Genomic DNA, 19,894 nt, shown 5'->3' with positions numbered 1-19,894 from the left:
GCATAAAGCACATAAGAAGGGCAAGCTATTAATAGATTAATAGATTGAAATCAGAGAAACTGAATGTAACTTGCTTTCTTTTTCCCCTTTGAGATGCCTGCTTTGAGTGAAATATTGGCCTAGCCGAACAATAAGCCATTTCGGGGCTGATTGGAAGTAGCAAGGTGTAGATGGTAATAGATTTAAAGGGGAATGGCTGAGCAGGGTTCCGGATGTGTCCAAGCTCATCCAGGAAGTCTATTCATAACCCCAGCTCCAAAAGTTTCAAAATGATGAACAATTTCATTGGTGTCTCACCTGGAGAATTCTAAGGTCAGTACTGAGCACCTGTCTTCTGAAAAAGAACAAAAGCAGGGGGGAAGGGGAAAGAACAGGGAAAGCACAAAAAAGGGAACAACAGATAAAAAGCCCTCAGGAGAGATAAAGGAGAAAAAATGTGATAACTCTGCAGGTCAACTTGTTTATGAATCTGTTGCATGTCTATTAAAAATGTTGCAATCTTTAAACCATTAAGTTATGCCTCAATTATGAGGTGCCTGTTTTGTGCCTTTGAACTGTCTTTGGAAAATTCCTCAGGCCTGAACACTTAACACATCAGGGATGCTCTGACACTTCTTGAGGAGAAGGACTTTTAAACTGCTTCATAAACATTCATTAATGGTTCCTGGTTGTATTATTCTTATATTAAATGTTCGCGTCTGGATTTAAATCCCACAATATTATGCAATGGTATCACTTTACAGTGTGCGTGTCAAGGTCACTCCAGTCATTGGATTGAGTTTGGATGCCTGAAGGAAGGGGGAAGGAAGGACGATCAGAGGGTGAAGTCTTGATACTTGGATAAGTTAAAATAGTTTTTCAGAAGCAACTACAAGGATTCGGGGCTCCTGACTTGAGATGCATAGATGTGGCCTGGTTTTCAGAGGAGATGGGAGCTCAGCACTCTTGGTTTAAAAGCAGACCTCAACTTTTTTGCTTTCACAGTTATAAACCCTTTAAAATCCAGTGGGTCTCCAGATGGAAACCCAAGTTGCTAACCTGTCTTGAAAACCCCTGTCTTCATTTTTCCATGCCTCCTGCTTTAACTCCCCAGACTATCCATCATCTTTCTGCCTCTACCTATCAGATCTAAATGCATAAGGGTGTTGGAAATAACTGAGAGTCAAAGAAATCTTGACTTTAGGTATGCAACTTACTAAATAAATGCACAGACATTCCTTTCAAGAGCCAGGACAGTCTTTTAAAACACAGAACAAGTCGAAACAAGTCACTGATACAGTTCGTTGGAAAACATGATTTACCATGAAGAGAGAAACACTCATCCAATGCAAACTGCCAGAGTATCAGTAGGTGCATCTACATGAGATGCAAAATGCACAGTAGACTTATTCTACTGCATATTACGTGTTATAGCAAAAGCCATGCTAATGCCCAGTAGAATTAGTCAACTGTGCATTAGCATCACTAAAAAGGCATGTGCTGGTGCTACTGTGCAGTAGTGCTATTGAGTTAGCACGGCAGTTATTCCAAGTACTAAACTTACTTATTCCAGTTACTAAACTTAATGCGCAGTAACTACGGTGCATTAATGCATGTACAGATGTGCCCAAGGAAGAAAGGCAGATTTTTACCAGCTGAGGATATGACCCATAATCCTTACAAGGCCTGTTAAAAGAAATAAAGAATTACACTGTTAATAGACAACAAATAATTGTGAATTGCAGCGTTATAAATCATAACCAGATTATGGAAGTGACCTTGATTTAATATATTAAGGTGATGCTTTCATAACACAGGGCTGTCTAACTCCAGGTGCATATTTCTAATATAACAACTTACCACTGCATTTACAAACCACTAATGAGCATTCACTAATGAAGTGATTTTAAAGTTCTTATCCTCAAGAAGCATCATCACATACCTGATAAGATTAGTGCCCAGGAGAATCCCAAAGGCACCAATAATGTTCAAAAAGGCACATCATGATTTAGAGATCACTTACAACAGGTGAGTTTCAGCAGTGCTGCCCCTAACAACTATGAAACTATGAAACAGGTAAATGTATAAATAAATGAAGCAGGCTGCACTCTGATTGATCTTCTACATTTCTTTCTTGAGGGTGTTGCCCCACTTAATTTTTTACAATTTCCTCACTTTTCCCGATTTTAGGGACAAGCTCAACACAGTCTCAGGGGGAGAGATGCAAACCAAACCAACCAAAACCTCCAAACCACAGAGCACTACTTTTTGGTGTCTCTTCTTTTGAGTACACTAATCTCCACTGTGTATTCAAAAGAAGCGACACCAAAAATCACTAGACATTTAGAAACTCATGACTTCTTGTTTAGTTATTGCCTCTTGTGATGATCTTGGGCAAAACAACAGTTTCTTTCCTTGTTAGCATGTACACCAGCTATGTTCAGCTCAGACAGTTCAACTTAAACCCACCAACTTCCATGACAACTCGAAGTGAGGGGAACCAGTACCCAGCTTTGCTGGGCTTGCTGGAGTCTTCATTAGGATTCCAGGCGTTCCTTGCAGCTTCCAAGCACTCAAAACTCAGTTTGCTCTTGGGTTGTGTGCAAAATTGCCCATTTCACACTAAGGAGCCCTTCTCGTCTATCAAGTGCATAATAAATCTGTTTTCCAGATTATTGGGGTCTGTCTACACTGAAGTTGATTGGCTCAGATGCCTTACCTCAAATATAGTAGCAGAGTAGCAAAAACAGCACATATCTTGGTGTAGGCTAGTTTACTGACCTGCTGCAAGAAGTCCTCAATCTAAGTCTACCGTGATGGAGCCAAAAAGAATAAAAAGCCATTTTGGTCATTTGCCTTATACACTCTTAATTCCCTTTACAGTTTACCCTCCTTCTAAATCTCATAGTTTTCCAAACCAGGCTGCACCACTGCTGGTTGGAAATGATCCCAAAGGAAATCCTACTGAAGCCACACTGACCTTTCCTACAATTCCTATGCTTTGCCAATGCATCCTTTGTGTCCTATGCTCCATTCCTAGCAATAGGCTCTTGGTTGAGATAGTGCATGACGTTTTAAAACAGCGGTGATATGGTGGGGGTTGTCTCAACCTGGTGGCAGTGGAGTCCTCCAGCAGCAATGGTCAGAGCTGGCATTCATTTGATTCCAGCACCAGCATCCATGACTTCCATTTTTCTTAAAATCCTGGCTGGGATGTGACATGGGCATTGTGCTGAGAACCATGGATTTGGTGCCTTCCAGATGAACCATAAACCTGGACTACAAGTTAAGATTTGATAGCACTCCCCGCTGTTTCTTTCCCCTACTAGCACCTTCCAGGTGAAGTCAGAGGCAATCTTGCAGCAGGTCAGCCCTCTCCTGCAGGCTGTGATGGCTGCTCCAGGACCATGACTCAAAAACACTGGTAACAAAGCAAACCTTTTGCCAGACCCCTGTTTCTGATCCCAGGTAAGTAAAATGCAACCAGGGCTCTGGGCTCCCACAATATCTCATCTAAACCCTCTTTGGCTGGCTCAAGTGGGGCCTAAAGAATGCATACTCCTTCTCCTGCAGTTGTGTCGAGAGGGGTCGGAGGCCACTTTACGCAAGTGTCCCTGCATGCCCTGGAAGGATGCTGACGACTGACTGGTCATTGGCATCATACCACACCCTTCCTAAATGGCTGGGAGTGGCACTGCTTCGCAGGCAGAATTCAGTTGTCCTCCAACCCATTGGTTTTACAACTAATTAAGACCTCAGGCAAAAAAGAGTCCTCAGCTGCTGTGAGTGGTCAGAGATGTGTATAAAAGCACTCACTACCCTGGGCTCCTGCATCCACTTCTCTTGCCTGACTCTCCTTGGTGAACTGGGTGAGTCTGATTGCACTCGGGCTCTTCCTTGCTTGGGGGACTTGTACTCGAAGGTGCTGTGAGTAGAGTTGATTTTGGCACGGGCGCTCTGTGGATCTGTGCGACGATGTGGTGTTTCTTTCCATTAAGAATCCTTTTGCACTTGGGAGCTGCAGGCTGCACACTTGTCGCTGGGGTGGGCGAAGCTAGTAGACATCTGGGCACTGTTTGCCCTTGTGTAAATTGGGGTTGGATATTGCGCAGAGATCAGGCTGGAGGGACTTAGATTCAGAGGGAATTTTCTTTAAAAATCAGATGCTCTCCAGGTTCGTGAGACCCTGCCATGGAGCTGCACCCCTTTAGGAACCTGCAGCTCTGTCCAGCGATCTGGTCAGGAACAAGGGAGGGTTTACTGTTGATTTTAGTTGTGTGAAAGGAACTGAGATGGGAGGCTGGAGGTAGGAGGAAGAGTTGAAAGGAGCTGGTTGAGAGAGGCGTGAGAGTGAAGGGTCTGGAAGAGCAGTGAGTGGCACTGGGTCCGGATTTCCCCATCAGCTAGGGGATGAGCTTGTCAATCTGCTGCCCCTCCTGCCACTCCTGCTACCAGCATGTCTGGCTGGCATGCATGTCCCCAACTACAGTGGTGGGTCTGGTGCTGATGGGCTTGTTAGGCAAGTTTTTTGTTTTTCCCCTGGCACTTGCTCATTCCTTTTTGTCTGCTTCTCGGTGCTGCCTTGCAGGCTGACCTCCACCCCACCACGATGTCCTGCTACAATGAGTGCTACACCCCAGGCGCCGTGGCGTGCCCAAGACCCATTGCTGACAGCTGGAACGGGCTCTGCGTTAGACAGTGCCCTGGCTCCAGAGTGGTGATCCAGCCGCCGCCTGCTGTGGTGACTGTCCCAGGCCCTATCCTCAACAACTACCCACAAGACAGCGTCGTGGGCTCTGCAGGGGTTCCAGCAGTTGGCTACAGCCCCAGAGGCTACCTGGGCTATGGGGGATCAGAGGGAGCTCTGGTTTCTGGGGGCTCAGGGGGAGCTCTGGTTTCTGGGGGATCTCTGGGATATGGGAGTGATCTAGGTTATGGTGTTGGCCTTGGTTATGGTGTTGGCCTTGGTTACGGAGGCAATCTGGGTTACAGTGGGGGTCTTTGCTATGGGGATGGTCTGGGCTATGGGAGCTATGGAGGCTGCTATAGCCCCCGTAGCTTGAGCAGTTATGGGGGACTGTGCGGCTCTGGCTATTCGGGATTTGGCTATGGATACTGCAGACCTTTTTCTTACCGCCGGTACAACAGGTCCCTCTCTGGAAGCTGCGGGCCATGCTAAACTCAGTAGGTTCGTGCCCAGAGCAAGGCCAAGGCATTAAACCGAGAGCCAGAAATGGATTGCCGGGCGCGCTCATGGGCAAGGGGATTCCAGAGTGCTGAGCACCTGCAGCGCCTGTGTTAATTCATGGGAGATGTAAGCGCTCAGCACCTCCTCGAATCAAGCCCGCATGTGTCTTTCTCATGTTCCACTTTACCTTCACTGTCTGACCCAAGGGAATGTGCATCTTGGTCGTGCCTCTCTCGTGATTTTCCCATTTGACACGATTGCCAATCCTGGCAGCCACAAGCCTGGAGGAAGAACGTCTCGTATGGACACTGTCGTCCCCTTGGAGCAAAGATTGGCTGCCGCCTGTGTTGAAATTCTTCTCCCCCTGCAAATGTACACTCCCTTTCTTGTTCACATTAAAGCTTTGCTGCATCACAGTATCAGCCTCTTGGTTTTCCTTCCATAGATTTAATAGATTTCATAGATTTTTAGGGTTGGAAGGGACCTTGGAAAATCATGGAATCTGACCCCATGCCCCAGGGCAGGAAAGTGTGCTAGTTTCAGATGACCTCAGCCCAGTGGTTGTTCAGTCTCCTCTTAAAGACCCCCAAAGTAGGGGAGAGCACAAACTCCCTTGGAAACCCATTCCAGATTCTGGCAACCCTTACCAAAAAGAAGTTATTTCTAATGTCTAATGTGAATCTGCCCTCTGTCAGTTTGTGGCCTTTTTTCTAGTTACTCCAAGGGGTACCCTGCTAAACAGAGTATCTCCTATTCCTTGCTGCCCTTCCCACCTCCGATGAATTTGTAGACAGCCACCAGATCCCCTCTCAGCCTTCTCTTGTGGAGGCTGAAGACATCCAGGACCCTCAATCTCTCCTCATAGGACCTTTCCTGCAGGCCCCTAACCATTCAAGTGGCCCTCCTCTGCACGTTCTCAAGATCATCTCAAGGTTGAAATGTGGCACCCAGGGTTATCTCAAGGTTGAAGTGTAGCACCCAAAACTGGATGCAGTACTCCAGCTGTAGCCTTACCAATGCTGCATAGAGGGGAAGTATTACCTTTCTAGACCTGTTCATGATGCACCTGTTAATGCATGGTAGAGTGTGGTTAGCTCTATTAATCACTTTGTCACACTGTCGAATTATATTCAGCTTTGAATCAACTATGACTCCAAGATCTCTTTCTGCTGCTGTGCTGCTTAGAAGTTCACCCCCCAATCGGTATGTGTGCTGGTGATTCCTTCTCCCTAGGTGCAGCACTCTGCACTTATCTTTGTTGAACAGCATCCTGTTTTATTCTGCCCACCTTTCCAGCCTGTACAAATACACCTAGATCTGTTCCCTACCCTCTAATGTGTCTAATTTGCCCCATAATTTGCTGTCATCTGCAAATTTGGTCAGTGTACTCTCGACACCCTCATCCAAATCACTGATGAAGATCCATTGACCCAAGGAATCCATCCTTGGTTCAGAAATCGTATGGAGGAAAAATACTCCAAACTCCAGAAATCTATCAGGGAAGAGTACAGGTCACCTGTACCCCCTCCCTGCCCTAAAAGAGGGTGTCTTGAATTAAACTCTTCATTACCAGAAGGCACCAAATGTCTATAGTAGGATATGAGTGCCAGTGTACTTGTGACAGTCTGGTAGACCCTACGAATGTTCAAGAGGTTATGAAAACATTGCATTCCCTTTTGTCCCTGATCTCCCTTTTTGAACCTCTACCATTGAAGGGGACAGAGCCCTCGTTAATATGCTATCAGAGAAAAGAGGGAGCATGACTTTGTAGCCTAGTGATTAGAGCCATCACCTGAGAGGTCTGGCTTTGATCCCTGCTCCAACGCATGTTGCATTATACATGAAACACTCCATGACCCAACAAAAATTCTACCTAACGTTAACACCTGCAATTATACTTCCCTTCAGATTCCCAGGCTGAAGAATATAGTTTTATTTCAGCTTCGTCAGAGGAAAATTGAAGCTGAGTGGCTATATGAGCTGCCTCAGGCCATTTGATGAGTCACATAACAAGTGGAAGTAGAATATGGGCACACCTACTTATTGTGGGTCTCGTTATTTTTAATGTATGTAAGTGAGAAGCCACAGGGTCATCAGGTCCCAGTTGTGCTGAACATGGGAAAACACATTCTGAAGCAGCAATGGAAAGAAAGGAGTATTATTTGGCTTTGCAGCTGTAGGTCAGGCATGCCCAAAGAGTTAAGGCTAGGTTTCTGGTACAGTGAAGAACTGTGGGTCATATCCATGACTCTTCAAAAAGGTTCTAGGTTTCTTGCCATTGCAGAAAGATGTCTTGCCATGACCTGCACTACCCAGCAAGTTCCTCTCAGGACAGAGTAGTGAACTCTTCAGAAGCAAGTCTTGTTGGGAGCTGTCGGGTAGTCACCAGGAATGGACGTGCACTTTTACGTCCTGATGATATCCACTGGCCTCTCAGGGAGGTTGCAGCCCACTTCCAGTCAGTCTAAGTGGGCCAGTGCTCTCTCTTTTTTCCTGCCACGACTTTGATGTTTACAGAATATTGATGAGAGGGAGGTGGTGATTACCCACCTCCGCCTAGACCCACCACCAGGATCCACCTGACTCCTGAAGCCTTGGGGAGGGAGTGGCCAAAAGGACTAACCAGAGACAATTTTCCTTCTTTTTTTTTTTTTTTTTTTTTTATGTTTTCCTTTTTCCATTTTTTCTCCGAAGCTGCTGGGCAGTCTGATCCCAAGGGGAACTGGGCTCCTATTACTGTTTCAGGGCTCATTGGGGTGTCATTCAGCTCCAGGCTCTCCCTACGCTCTCTGCTCATCACCGTCATGCTTGGCTTAATTGGTGGTGCGCGACCACTTAACAAGTGGTGGGGTTCCTGATGTTGGTTGAAGGGTGGGAGGGGAGGTCGTCCCTGTCCTCCTCACCCTGGCCCGACTCAGCTCCCCTACCCCTGGGTCCAGCAGTGGGGATCTTTGAGTAGGACGGAGCTTTTCCCCTTTTCTTGGGGCAGTTTTCTGGCACTGGTTAGAGCCTTTCTTACTGAAGCCGCTTCAGGTTCACTCGGTGCTCAGCAGTCCAGGCTCCACCGTTCCACCAAACGAAAAAACCCCCGAAAACAAATGGAAAAAAAAAAAGAAAACAAATGAAATTCACAGTTTTGGGGAGAAGGGATCCTCCTGCCTCTCATCTTCAACCCCATAACAGGGTCGCTGCCACTTCCTCAATGTCCAGCCTGATGCTTGCCATGGCCTCCAGGCATCTTTTTCCATCCTGGGCTCCCCAGTTCCTCTCTCTTCTCTTCTCCCATTGGCTGCCCTTCCTCCCCTCACTCTGCTCTTCACCACCGGATATCACCCTGGCCGTGGATTGGTCCCAATCTGCTTCCTGCCGAGGTGGTAAAGGTGGGCAGGGGCAGATAAGGAGCTCCCACTGCAGTGTGGAGATCACTACCCAGCAAAGTTTGCCATCCTGACTGGGGTTGAACCCCAGGTGAGTACCTTTCGAATCCTCACAGGAGCTTATACACAGTCCCGGGGGATCTTATTGTTTAGATGGCTTATATTAGTAGTTTTCAACATGTGGTTCATGGAACCCTGGGGTCCACAGACTATGCCAAAGGTGTCTGCAAAAGATGACTATGACCAATCAAAACTATGGAAATATCCACACTTACAGTTCAAAAGGGTCCGCAGCTCCACTCAAAATTTCCAGCCAGGCCTGCACCTCTGTTTGAAATTTTTTTAGTGGTCCACAAATGAAAAAAAGTTGAACACTACTTGTTTACATGGTTCCAGAAACTGGTGTAATTATGGCAGGTAATAAAGTTCTGGAACTTCAGAATCATCCCACAAATACTTTAGCTTTTATTCTTACATTTGGTACAACAGATCCCAGTGTGGAAAGCTGCGGGACACGTGAACCAAAGCAGGAATATACACCAGACTAGGAACAATCAGGAAACATAAAAAAAATTATTCACTACTTAGCTTCTCTGGGGCACATGATATATGAGGAGAGAATGAGGGAACTGGGCTTATTTAGTCTACACAAGAGAAGACTGAGGTGGGATTTGATAACAGCCGTCAACTACCTCCACCCAAAGAGGATGGATCTGGACTGTTGTCAGTGGTGGCAGATGACAGAACAAGGAGCAATGGGCTCAAGTTGCAGCAAGGGAGGTTGAGGTTGGATATTAGAAAAAAAAAATTCTCACTGGTGAAGTACTGGAACAGGTTACCCAGCAAGGTGGTGGAGTCTCCATCTTTGGAAGTTCTTAAGTCTCAGCTGGACAAAGCCTTGGCAGGATGGTTTTAGATAGGGCTGGTCCTGCTTTGAGAAGGGAGTTGGACTAGATATGAACTCCTGAGGTCTTTCCAATCCTCATTTTCTATGATTCTATGATTCTATGAGTCCCAACAATGGACTTCAGCAGTGATGGGCGTTCCCCAAGACAATTAAAATTAATAGGAGCTGGGAGTACCCTGCAGCTCTGAAAACCAGGACCACACATGTCCTTTTCAAGCTGTAGTCTAGATTTCTGATCCAATGGCTTTCTAAGTTCCCTGCTTATATTGTGCTTTCTCCTATTTGATACCAAGGTAAGTGAGTTAAAATGAGTGAAAACAGTTGCAGCTGCAGATAAAGTGAAACAAAATTATACCTAGGAAGCATATGAACAGTTGTGGCATGTCTCTAAAAGATGGATATAATTCTCTCTGCTCCATGTTATTTCTTTCTCCAGCTGTATGCATCAGTTCTTCTTTACAATCAAATCATGCAACATCAAAATAGTGGTTTTCCTTTCCCCACCTTTAGCTGTAGGCAAATCACTGTGGGTTAAATTCCTTCCTGAACAGAGAGCTGTTATCAAGCCTATGTGCTACTCATATAGATGAACAATAGCAATATTGATTCATAGCCCTATATAGGGGAACTTTTCTGATGCTATCGTGCAGGTCCTTGTTGCAGACAGGCAGTACTTTTGCATTCCAAATCAACCACAGGATGGAAATGAAATACCACATTGAAAATTACTTTCTCCACATACATACCGCAAGTAGTCATGAGAGCCCCAGCTGATCACTGGATTCACAAACTAACATGTACCTCCATGCCCTGTTTCTTGCACTGTTACTTCAGTTAGCACTAGCAGTTGGTCTTTAGTCTTTAAGGATTTGTCTGAACTCAGAAATGTCTGGTCTGCAACAGGTTCAGTTATTCCAAGTTAACAAGACCCACCTACATTCAGTCTCTTCCTAATCAAGGCATAATCCATGTCTTTCTTCCCCACTCCTGCACAACCTTACCCTGCCTCATTGATGTGATCCTTCCCTCCATCACTTCCCTCTGAATAAGGATAAGGTTTTACCCTTCCTGAGCACATGCAGGTGAATGAAGAGAACGAAGAACAGCAATATGGGAGATATCCCGTATTGTTTAGCAGTCATATCATGGAGAAAAAAAATAGCTCATAACAGTGGCCTAGTTAACTCCACCTCACTAAAGCTGCTTTTATTTTGACTCCCTTTCTTTGTGGGGTCAACCGAATTGTAGTTTCAAAATATTTCAAAAACAATATCCATAAAATGTGTACATGACATTTTAAAAAGAATATTGTTGCAGGGCACCTTGGTGCGCCTGCTCCTAGAGAGGGGAAAGCTGCCAGAGGAGAAGCTCTGGCAGTACATAAGGAGCCCCAGTGGAGATAATGAGCACAGCTGCAGGTTGCCAGGGCAACTGATAAGGATCAGCTGGCCAGAAGGGGGCAGGGCCTGGCCTTTATAAAGCCCAGGGCTGAGGCCAAGCTGGCAGTTCCCTGCCAGCACCCAGAGAGGCAGGAGCCCATGGGGCTAAGATGCCAGGACTGCTCGAGCAGGCTGAAGGATGGTGGCTCTGTGGTACAGGAGCTATGTTGTTGCAGCCAGGCGGCCTTGAGTTAAGTTACAGCCAGGAGGCTTGTGTTTTGTTTGGTTAGTGTGTGTATTAACCAGAGGTTTGGGTGAGGCTGTAGGGGTTGGAGGAGGCCTTAACGGGGACTCACAAGGGAGTGTGAGGCCCCGGCGCCAGTGAGGGCGCGCTAGGCCCTGAGAGTTACAGGGCAGAGTCGTGAGGTCAGTTAACCTCAGAGAGGAGCAGCTGAGCCTCATAGGGACCCCACAGGGGTGGGGTGCCCTAGTGCCAGCGAGGGCGCAGTCTAGCGTCAAGAGGGCGCATTGACCTCATAGGGACCAGAGTGTGTGGGGTGCCCTAGCACCAGTGAGGGCGCAGTCTAGCGCCAGGAGGGCGCAGTCTAGTGCCAAGAGGGCGCATTATTCTCACAGCGCCAGTGAAGGCATAGCTTACGCGCCAGTGCAGGAGCAACTGGCAGTGAGGAGCACAACCAGTGGGTTGCGGGCGCAACCAGTGGGTTGCAGCCGGGGAACACAGACCCCAGGTTTTGTGCGGGGTACGTAGACCCCAGCCCCAGAGAAAGGGGCGATTTTATCAGGGAGCCCAAGGTGAGCAAGGCGAGCCCCAAAGAGGGGGAGCGCCATATTGGTCTATTGAGGAGCCCAAGGCGGGCACGGCGAGCCCCAAAGAGGGGGAGCACCATATTAGGGAACCCAGGATGGGCGCAGCAGACGCCAGCAGGGGCGTCACTTGCGGGGTGCATAGACCCCAGCCCCAGAGGAGCCCTAGAGAGGGGCCATATTGAGGAGCCCGAGAGGGGCCATATCTAAGAAACCCAGGACAGGAGTAGCGAGCCCGGTAACAGGCTAGCACTGTGAAAAACCCAGGACAAGGGCAAGGTGCTGCGGTTGCCCCCGGGAGGATGGGGAGTAGTAGCACGGTGAGCCCATACCAGAGAGGGTAACAGGGAGGTGGGCCTAAAGGAGACTCGCTAGGGAGTTCCGTAGTGGGCTAGGTTATAGAAGAAGGGGCCCGGGAAGCAGGTATGCAGACACACCAACGTCTATTACATCTGCAAGGCTTGGGGCGTGGTATTAGGGGTGGTAGGAGCCACGCGTAGCCCATAAGGCTAGGGTGCCTGGGGAGCACCCATTACACCGGGAGAGCACAGGAGTCCGGAAGGACCATGGGGACAGAGGTCCCGAGTAACCGTACCCAGGGAGTCATAGGCAGCCTCCCAACTATATACAAACATCAAAGACGTGGCGGGCGAGAATAAGAGGGTGCCTTGGGCCGGCCTTGACACGGAGCGAGGGACCTCGAGGAGATCACGGCCCTCCTAAAGGACCCTGCCGTGACAAATATTATTAACCTATCTTATGGTTTTGTGGAAGGTAATTTATTACAGGCTACATAATGAACCTAGGATTCAGAGTAGAGAAATATTATCAAGCAGAGTATAATTTCCAGTGGAATCAACAATACTTGGTGACACCAGGTTGCTCTGTACTTGTGAGTGCACAACTAACACAACCGTGCACCATCGGTCCTACTTTACCTTTCAAGACATAGCTCAAACAGGTACATACATGCTCAGGTACATGGCCTTATGTCACACAGAAATTCAATTGCAAAAGGAGTGAATAGTTAGATCACTGATAATACAGACATGCATTAAACCTACCTTTGTCAGGGTTCATCAAGACAGCCACGTTATTCAGGAATGAAACAAAGGATAAAAACTCAGGAAAATTCACAGGAAAGATAGGGGTAACGTTTAAATTAAAGGGAAGGGTGGTTATGGAATAAGGTCTCTATATCAATTAAGCAAATGAAGTCTGATCCACTTAGCAAACAGATGGAAGACAACCCCTGCAATAATTTTGAATATATGCTTAATTTAATATAACTGGATACTGGCAGCTATCAAATCTCCCAGGATGTTTCAAAATCATTACATATTTGGAAAATGGAAAGTTTAAAACGTGGCTTTTCCCCCCTAAAACCTTGAAACGTGGGAACTCTTCACCAAATAACCACCTAGTTTCACCTTTACCTCAAACAGTAATGGGACAGTCCACCTTTCAAGACAATCTGTGGATTTTAACTTCTTTAGGACGTCCACAGTGAGAAAACCAGTCTCCCCTCAATCCTAATTTTGACATCGTGAACATCAGTGACATCGTGAACATCAGTAACACCTCTGATTCTTTTCCTTTACTTCTGATAATTCTAGTTATACACGGATGTTAGACTTTACTATACTACAGGGCTAAAAAATGGACCTAAAATGCTATCAAGTTATTCACTTTGTCTACCACTTTGCATTCTCACTATGCCTGGGAAATGGAACTGGGAAAGGCTCAAGAGCAATGGTGAATTGGGATAATATCTTTTAGAGTCAGAATGAGATTTTGCCTTCCTCTACCATCAGTAGAATTCACATAAAATATCCCTCGTGTCATCCTTTTCTTGATGAACTATTAAAAGAAATACACCACAATCAACCATAGTCTTTCATTTTGCATTTCAAGGTTGCGATAAAAAGCTAGATGATCAAGGATGTTGCAAAACACACATCACTGAGTCTCTTCCCTCCTACATACACTAATTTCACAACAAGACAGACAAGCTATGCCCTGAGGAAAGATCTTAGGGCAAGTTATTTATCTGGACACAAAAACAGCTAGTCTCAAACATTGCAAAACCCTTCCCCCCCCACCCCATAATTTCAGTGGGAATGCACCCACAGCAAAAATACCAATGTATTCACCTCCTTAGTCAATAAGGGATAGCTTATTTCTGCCTTAGTGCCCTTTTGATCAGTTTCTTTCTGCAGGAAATTAGGCTTACTCAAGTTATACATCCGGATTTCAGTGGGCTAGTTCTTTTCATTGACTTTGCAGGCATATTTGTCCTGGGATATGACATTCAGAGCCACCAGCCAAACACTGCTGATAAGTCTGTGCTTGTTTCCTTCTTTTTTTGTAATGTTTTTGTACTTTGTTTAATTAAAAAAAAAATCCTATATTTTTTCCTGCTGTATATTATTTCTAAATTGTGGGGTGTTGTGGAGTTAATTTTCTTTAATAACACTAATCTTGGAATTTCTGAAGCTTGCTTAGAACATAGCTTTAAAGCATCCATAAACAGTAGATATGTGCAAAGTGTTGTTTTTTAATTATAAATCACTGGTATATTGTTGGGTTTGTTTTTGAGTAATAGCATCACTGCAATACACGTATGCTGAGGTTTTATTTCTGCCTTTTTCAGGTCACAACTCTTTAACCTTGGAATTCAAAGTTATCTAATATTCACTATATTCAGAGAATGAGAGACATGTAGCCTTTGAACTGGTTTTCTGTGCCTCTGCTGCCTAATCAGAGAATAATAAGCACATTGGAAAGATGTCCATGCATTTCTATGGCTATTGTACTATTAATTATTATCAGAAGAAGTGATGATAAGTATGCAGAATAAAGTGATCCACCATCCTGAATTGCAAGAATAGACTCTTGGTCCTACAGTAGACAGCAGTCTGAACTAAAATAATACAATGCTGGACTATACTCCAAGTACATTCCTGAGCCACTGAAATGCTGAAAAGCAAACAAATAAGAACAAAATAATTGTAATTTCAATTATTTTTAATTGTACTCCAATTAAGCCAATAGCATAATACCAGGAATGAAACTGGCCCATGGAGTTTGAGTATGAAAGAAATCTGTAGGAGGAAAATAAATGGGGATGAGTTCAAACTCACACATAGGAATGACATTTTGAGGAGTTTCACTTCTAACAAAGTTTGTTTGGGAACTAATTAGAACTTGATGCACAAAGCGTGTCTCAGTACCCCCCAGGCAGTCTGGAAATGATACAAAACACTAGCACTTCAAGTCTTTTTTGTCCAATGCTCTCAAATTATTCTTCTCTGTCAACTGGGTAAGTCTGATTCTACTCAGTCTCTTTATTACTACCAAAACTTCACTTTATGAATGATTCTCTTTTAGGATTGAATACTGTACAACACCTGGTGAGTTGCTTATATGTTTAAAGTGGTGTTTTTTTTTTCCTCCATGAAAGCATGTTTTTTAGTTATGCGGCATCAGGCATTGGAAGGCCTTGGCTTTAGAAGTTAGAGCAGGGTTTGTAGCACGGTGAATTAACTAGGTGTGACAGGGGGCAGCTGCATTTTTATTTATTTATTTGTTTTAATGCTGATAAGTGTGCCCCTGTCAAGTCTTGCTGAATTTGTCTTCTCTGGGGATCAGTTTCCCCACTCCTTTACTCGCCTGCCATGACTTGCTGTTACTTGGCTGTAAAGAAAGAGGGAGGCTGACCCACAGGTTTCCCAGACAAACTCCAGGCTCACCACCCATAGGATAATGAGGTATTGCCTTAAGGGGAAAAAAAAAATGCATGCTCCTACCTCCCCTTGATGTGCCCCGTGCCTCGCAGATGGTTTTATAAATTTCTCTTTATGTTGAGGGTCTCAGCTGCTGGGGGTAAGCCCTCTCTCTCTCTCTAGCCCGGCCTGTCAGTCAAAACCCACTAATTGGGGCTTGACTCCGAGGCGCTAGCTCTTTAACTCACTGGGGCTAAAGGCCCTCCGTTCCTTGTGACACCAGGCCTACTGGCCCTTCTACACTGTGCGCCCCTGTGGTGCCAGACTGTTGGGGCCTCAGCCCCCTTCGGCTTTGCCCCTATTTCTGTAGTTAGGACCTTTCATCTAAGTCCACTCGCTAGGACCTGGTGTTGCTTGTAGGTGTTATATGGCTTCGGCCTCTTCTTGATGGGCGCCTTGCCCCCAAGTAACATCAGGGTGAGACTTAGGCTCGGACATCACCTAGATGGTATGGGGTGCTGCTCCTACTATCCTGCCATGTCTTCAATGTTCTTTTGTTGGGGAGGCAGTTCCCTTCAGGTGGCCCCCAAGGGGGATGAAGTCTCAAACCCAGTTCTTTCTTCATGGGGCTCCAAACCTCCCCTTTACCCCACTCTTACCACTTCCATGGCCCGGACGAACACTGTGCCCTGCAGGTTTTCTCCTGGATGATCTCTCTTTGCACCCAGCTCACCCGCCTCTGCCCTGGTTGGGCCCTCCAGGTCTGTTGTACCTTCCCCGTAGCTGGTGCCTTAGCTTCAGGCCAGCAGGGGGCATATAAGCCTGCCCTGTCTTTGGGTTAGCTAGGGCTTCCACTAAGCCCAACAGAAAAGAAGTCTGCCGGCAGGCCCCTTAGGATCCCATCTCCCAGTGCCCCTATGAGGCTCAACTAAGGGAAAGGGAAAAAAAAAATAAAAGAAAAAGGATGGGGGAATCACTTGTCCCTGTGTTCCAGGTGACTGTGGGGGTGGGCCACCATCCCGTGCTCCACCCTGGCCCAGTTCCTCAGTTTGGCCCCTTCAGACACCCAGCTGGCCTGGGGTCTCTCTCTGGCTGCCCTGGGCAAGTGGGGTGTGCAGCTCCCTTGCTGGGTTGCTACTGCCACCTTGCTGTGCCACTTGTGGGAGGTAGCCACTCCCAGCAGATGCTCTCTGCCACCATACCTGGATCCCTGGGTGGGGCAGCTTTGTTGCTCTCCAGAGATCCTTGCCTCCACTGGCTCGGGCTTCCTCCCTGGATGCTTGCCAGAGTCCTCCGGCTGTCAACCAGCCCCCCTCTTTCCCACTCAGCTGGGTGATCCTCTTCCCGATGGCTGGCATCTCCTGATAGGCGTCTTCTTCTCCCCCCACCGATCACCCAGCTGTTTTCCCGGCTGTTATTAGAGCAGCCCACAACCCAAGGAGGCTCCGCCCCCATATTTTGCTGATCCGCAGCTGCAGGCAGCTCCGGAATTGCGGCGCCTGTGTTTGTGCTTCTTCCCAGCCATCGTTCATCAGGATCCCTGCAGCAGGTATTGGGGCAAGTGGGGTGGGAGACCAGGACCCTCTAGAGTGGCTTTCCTTGCCCCTCTCACTCCTGGCTTCAAGGCTCCTATCTCGCCTTCAAGTGACTTTGGGCTCATGGCCCTAGTGCAGAACCCCTAGTGCAGCAGAGCTTCTCGATCCCTCTATCATGGCACCCCTTGGTGCTAAAAAGTCTTCCTCCACCTCTACAGCCACAAACCACTGGCTTTTTTTAACATCAAACTTAATCATAGGCTCCTATGGCCATATAATGAAAATATTAATGAAGAAATAAGAGAGGCAAAGTGCCTGCTTATTTTATGTGATCATGCTTCTGTCTCACAGCATGGCAAATTCTTCCCAAAGAAGCTGCTGCAGCTGCACCCTAGTCATTGGGAGTCCCCCTCTGTGCTCCCCCTCTGGCCTTCTCCACTTCCAGTTTATATGGTTCTGGCTTTCCCCTTCCTGTCACCTGACCAGTGGGCAGGGCTTGATCCTTAACCCCTACTTTACTGGCTGGCTATGCCCGGAAGGTTCTGGATTTAAAGGGACCGCCCTGTTTCTTGGTAACAGGGCTAGGGTTCCCTGTTACACTAGGGTACAGGGACTTCAGAGCAAATGGATGGACCACTGGTTAAGAGACTGGACCGGGACATAACATATCTGTATTCAGTTTGCTACCAGTTTCTTTGGTGATTTTGCATTCAACATTTGGGGTCAATTTTTTTAGACAGTTTGGAACTCAGCTGTATGCAAACCCTAGCTCATAGTGCCTCTGTGCATCAACTCCCCGCTGATAAAACACAGTAACAACCCCTTTCCCAAACTTGTGACTCAGGACTAAGCAAACAGGTCAGAACAGGGTCTTTCTGACTGCCTATCTGTCTTTCTCTCATTTTTCTTCTTGGTGCTGTTCAAGACAACAGGCTCAAACCTTAGTTTGGTCTGTTCAGAGGTACTGAAACTCAAATCATAGCATCATAGAAAAGGAGGGTTGGAAAGGACCTCAGGACCTCACATCTAGCCCAACTCCCTGATCAAAGCAAGACCAGCCCCAACTAGATCATCCCAGCCAAGGTTTTGAAAGAAAGTTTGAAGACTAACCAAAATGTGGAAAGCTAGAGCTCAATTCCCAGCTCCTCCACTGAACAAAATAATGCAGATAATTTAACTCTTTGAGTAATCCTTCCATGAAAAAAAAAACAACAAAAACAGCTGTTGTGAGTGTTCATGGAGGCCTTACCTATATAGCCACCTCTATTTTTAAATGACAATTGCTGTAACCTCTGAGTTTTGAAAATATGATTCCATGGGCACTTGTACAATACTTTTTACCCTACACTGTACCATATGTTCCAGATTTATCTCCATCACAAGATGTTTTGTTCCAATGATTGCTACACCCCATGTACTGCACCATGCCCACAACCAACTGCCAACAGCTGCAATGACCCATGTGTCAGGCAATGCTCTGATTCAACAGTTGTAATCTACCCACCACCCATTGTTATGTCCTTCCCAGATTCCATCCTCAGCAGTTGTCCTCAGGGAAGCCTTGTGGGATTTTCTGGACAGCTGGAATTGGGGGTTCTGGCAGTTCTGGGAGCTCTATGGCTATTGGGAGTGGGCTGGGTTACGAAAGCTCTGGATTGCCATCTTCCAGATGGATTAATAGGTATCACCTTGGAAGCTGTGGGCCATGTTAAACCCAGCAAAAGCATGACTGGGGAAAACAGGAAATGGAAAAGACGAAGATTCATGGCTGAGCTTATGGGCAATGAGATTCCAATATGATAGACAACAACAACTCCAGTTCAGGCTGAGAGGAAGGGGTTCACACAATCTCTGAAAATGAGACTCTTTCATTACTTTCTCACGTTACAGTTTACTTTGGATTTTTGAGCTAATGACTCTCTTCCTTGGGACTTTTTTTTTTTTCATTAGTCTTACCCTGGTTAGGGTCAGCTACCTAAAAGCAGGTGAAAATACTTAAAACTGTAAGTGCAGAAAAGGACCATATTGCATTTAAAAGGTTAGACTAATACTTAAATAGGATGGCTCACACAAGAATGATCCTGCCTTGAGCAGGGGGGTGGACTAACTCATCTCTCAAGGCCCCTTGTCGGCCAACTTTTCTATGATTCTATGAAAGGCAGATGAAAGGCTGCAGAGTTTCTATAAATCTGGATTAAAATTGCATGTGTTCCTCATTACTTGTTCCTGCAAACTATATTTCCTTTCTCATTCTCATTAAACGAGTTCTGTATCATAATATTGGTCTTTTGTTTTTTCTTCCTCCTCCATTTTTATCACAAAACACTCTGAGCTGAAATTATCCTTTGTGCAGATATCCAGAGCCTGTTCGCTACTTAAGATCTCCACGATATGTCAAGTGAAAGGCTAGTGAGTAGTTTTGTGAATTCCTATGTGCAAGTGAATCATGCTACTGTTGCACAAGTGTCAGTTCTGACCCTACAGAATGCTCTGCATTCTTCCTGGAGAAATGCAGCTAGAAATTCCTCAGACAATAAATCAATCACAAATCCAGATGAGACACAGATAAAATAAGTTACCTCCAAAATACATTCCTGCTCTATATATTATTTTCTTGGGATTCAGAAATGGCTCTTTTCAATGGAAAATTAAATGCACCTTTACATTTTTTTTAAAAAAATATAATCCCAAATGACAAGGGAGTGCTATGCAGAAAAAATCTCAGTGGTTCTTCCTATTGAAATGTATATATTCTCTGACTCATTTTACAACTGTCTTTGTTATCCCCAACAAAAGAATTCCAATACTCTAGTCTTCCATCAATTTATGAATGTGCTTCACTAAGTAAATGAACTGTCCTTTGAAACTTAGGAGTTATTACTTTTATCGTAAAAGTCAAACTATGTGCAAGTCTATTCAGGTTTAGGAACAATTGATAAAAGCAAACAAATATTACCAAAAAACTTTACTAGGTAGAAG

The 19,894-nt window shown here is 45.9% G+C and overlaps 1 long non-coding RNA gene across 1 annotated transcript; it reads left to right on the top strand.

The window, feature by feature from the left end:
• Positions 1–3,782: 3,782 nt before the first annotated feature.
• Positions 3,783–5,583, top strand: LOC132245628 (uncharacterized). The gene is made up of 2 exons (XR_009457338.1): positions 3,783–3,848; positions 4,568–5,583. It is a non-coding gene; the product is annotated as an uncharacterized LOC132245628 (long non-coding RNA).
• Positions 5,584–19,894: the final 14,311 nt, after the last annotated feature.

This window comes from Alligator mississippiensis, chromosome 15 (assembly GCF_030867095.1).
Source record: "Alligator mississippiensis isolate rAllMis1 chromosome 15, rAllMis1, whole genome shotgun sequence".
In the NCBI taxonomy this organism is placed as follows: domain Eukaryota; kingdom Metazoa; phylum Chordata; order Crocodylia; family Alligatoridae; genus Alligator; species Alligator mississippiensis.
This window is presented reverse-complemented; position numbering and strand designations above follow the sequence as displayed.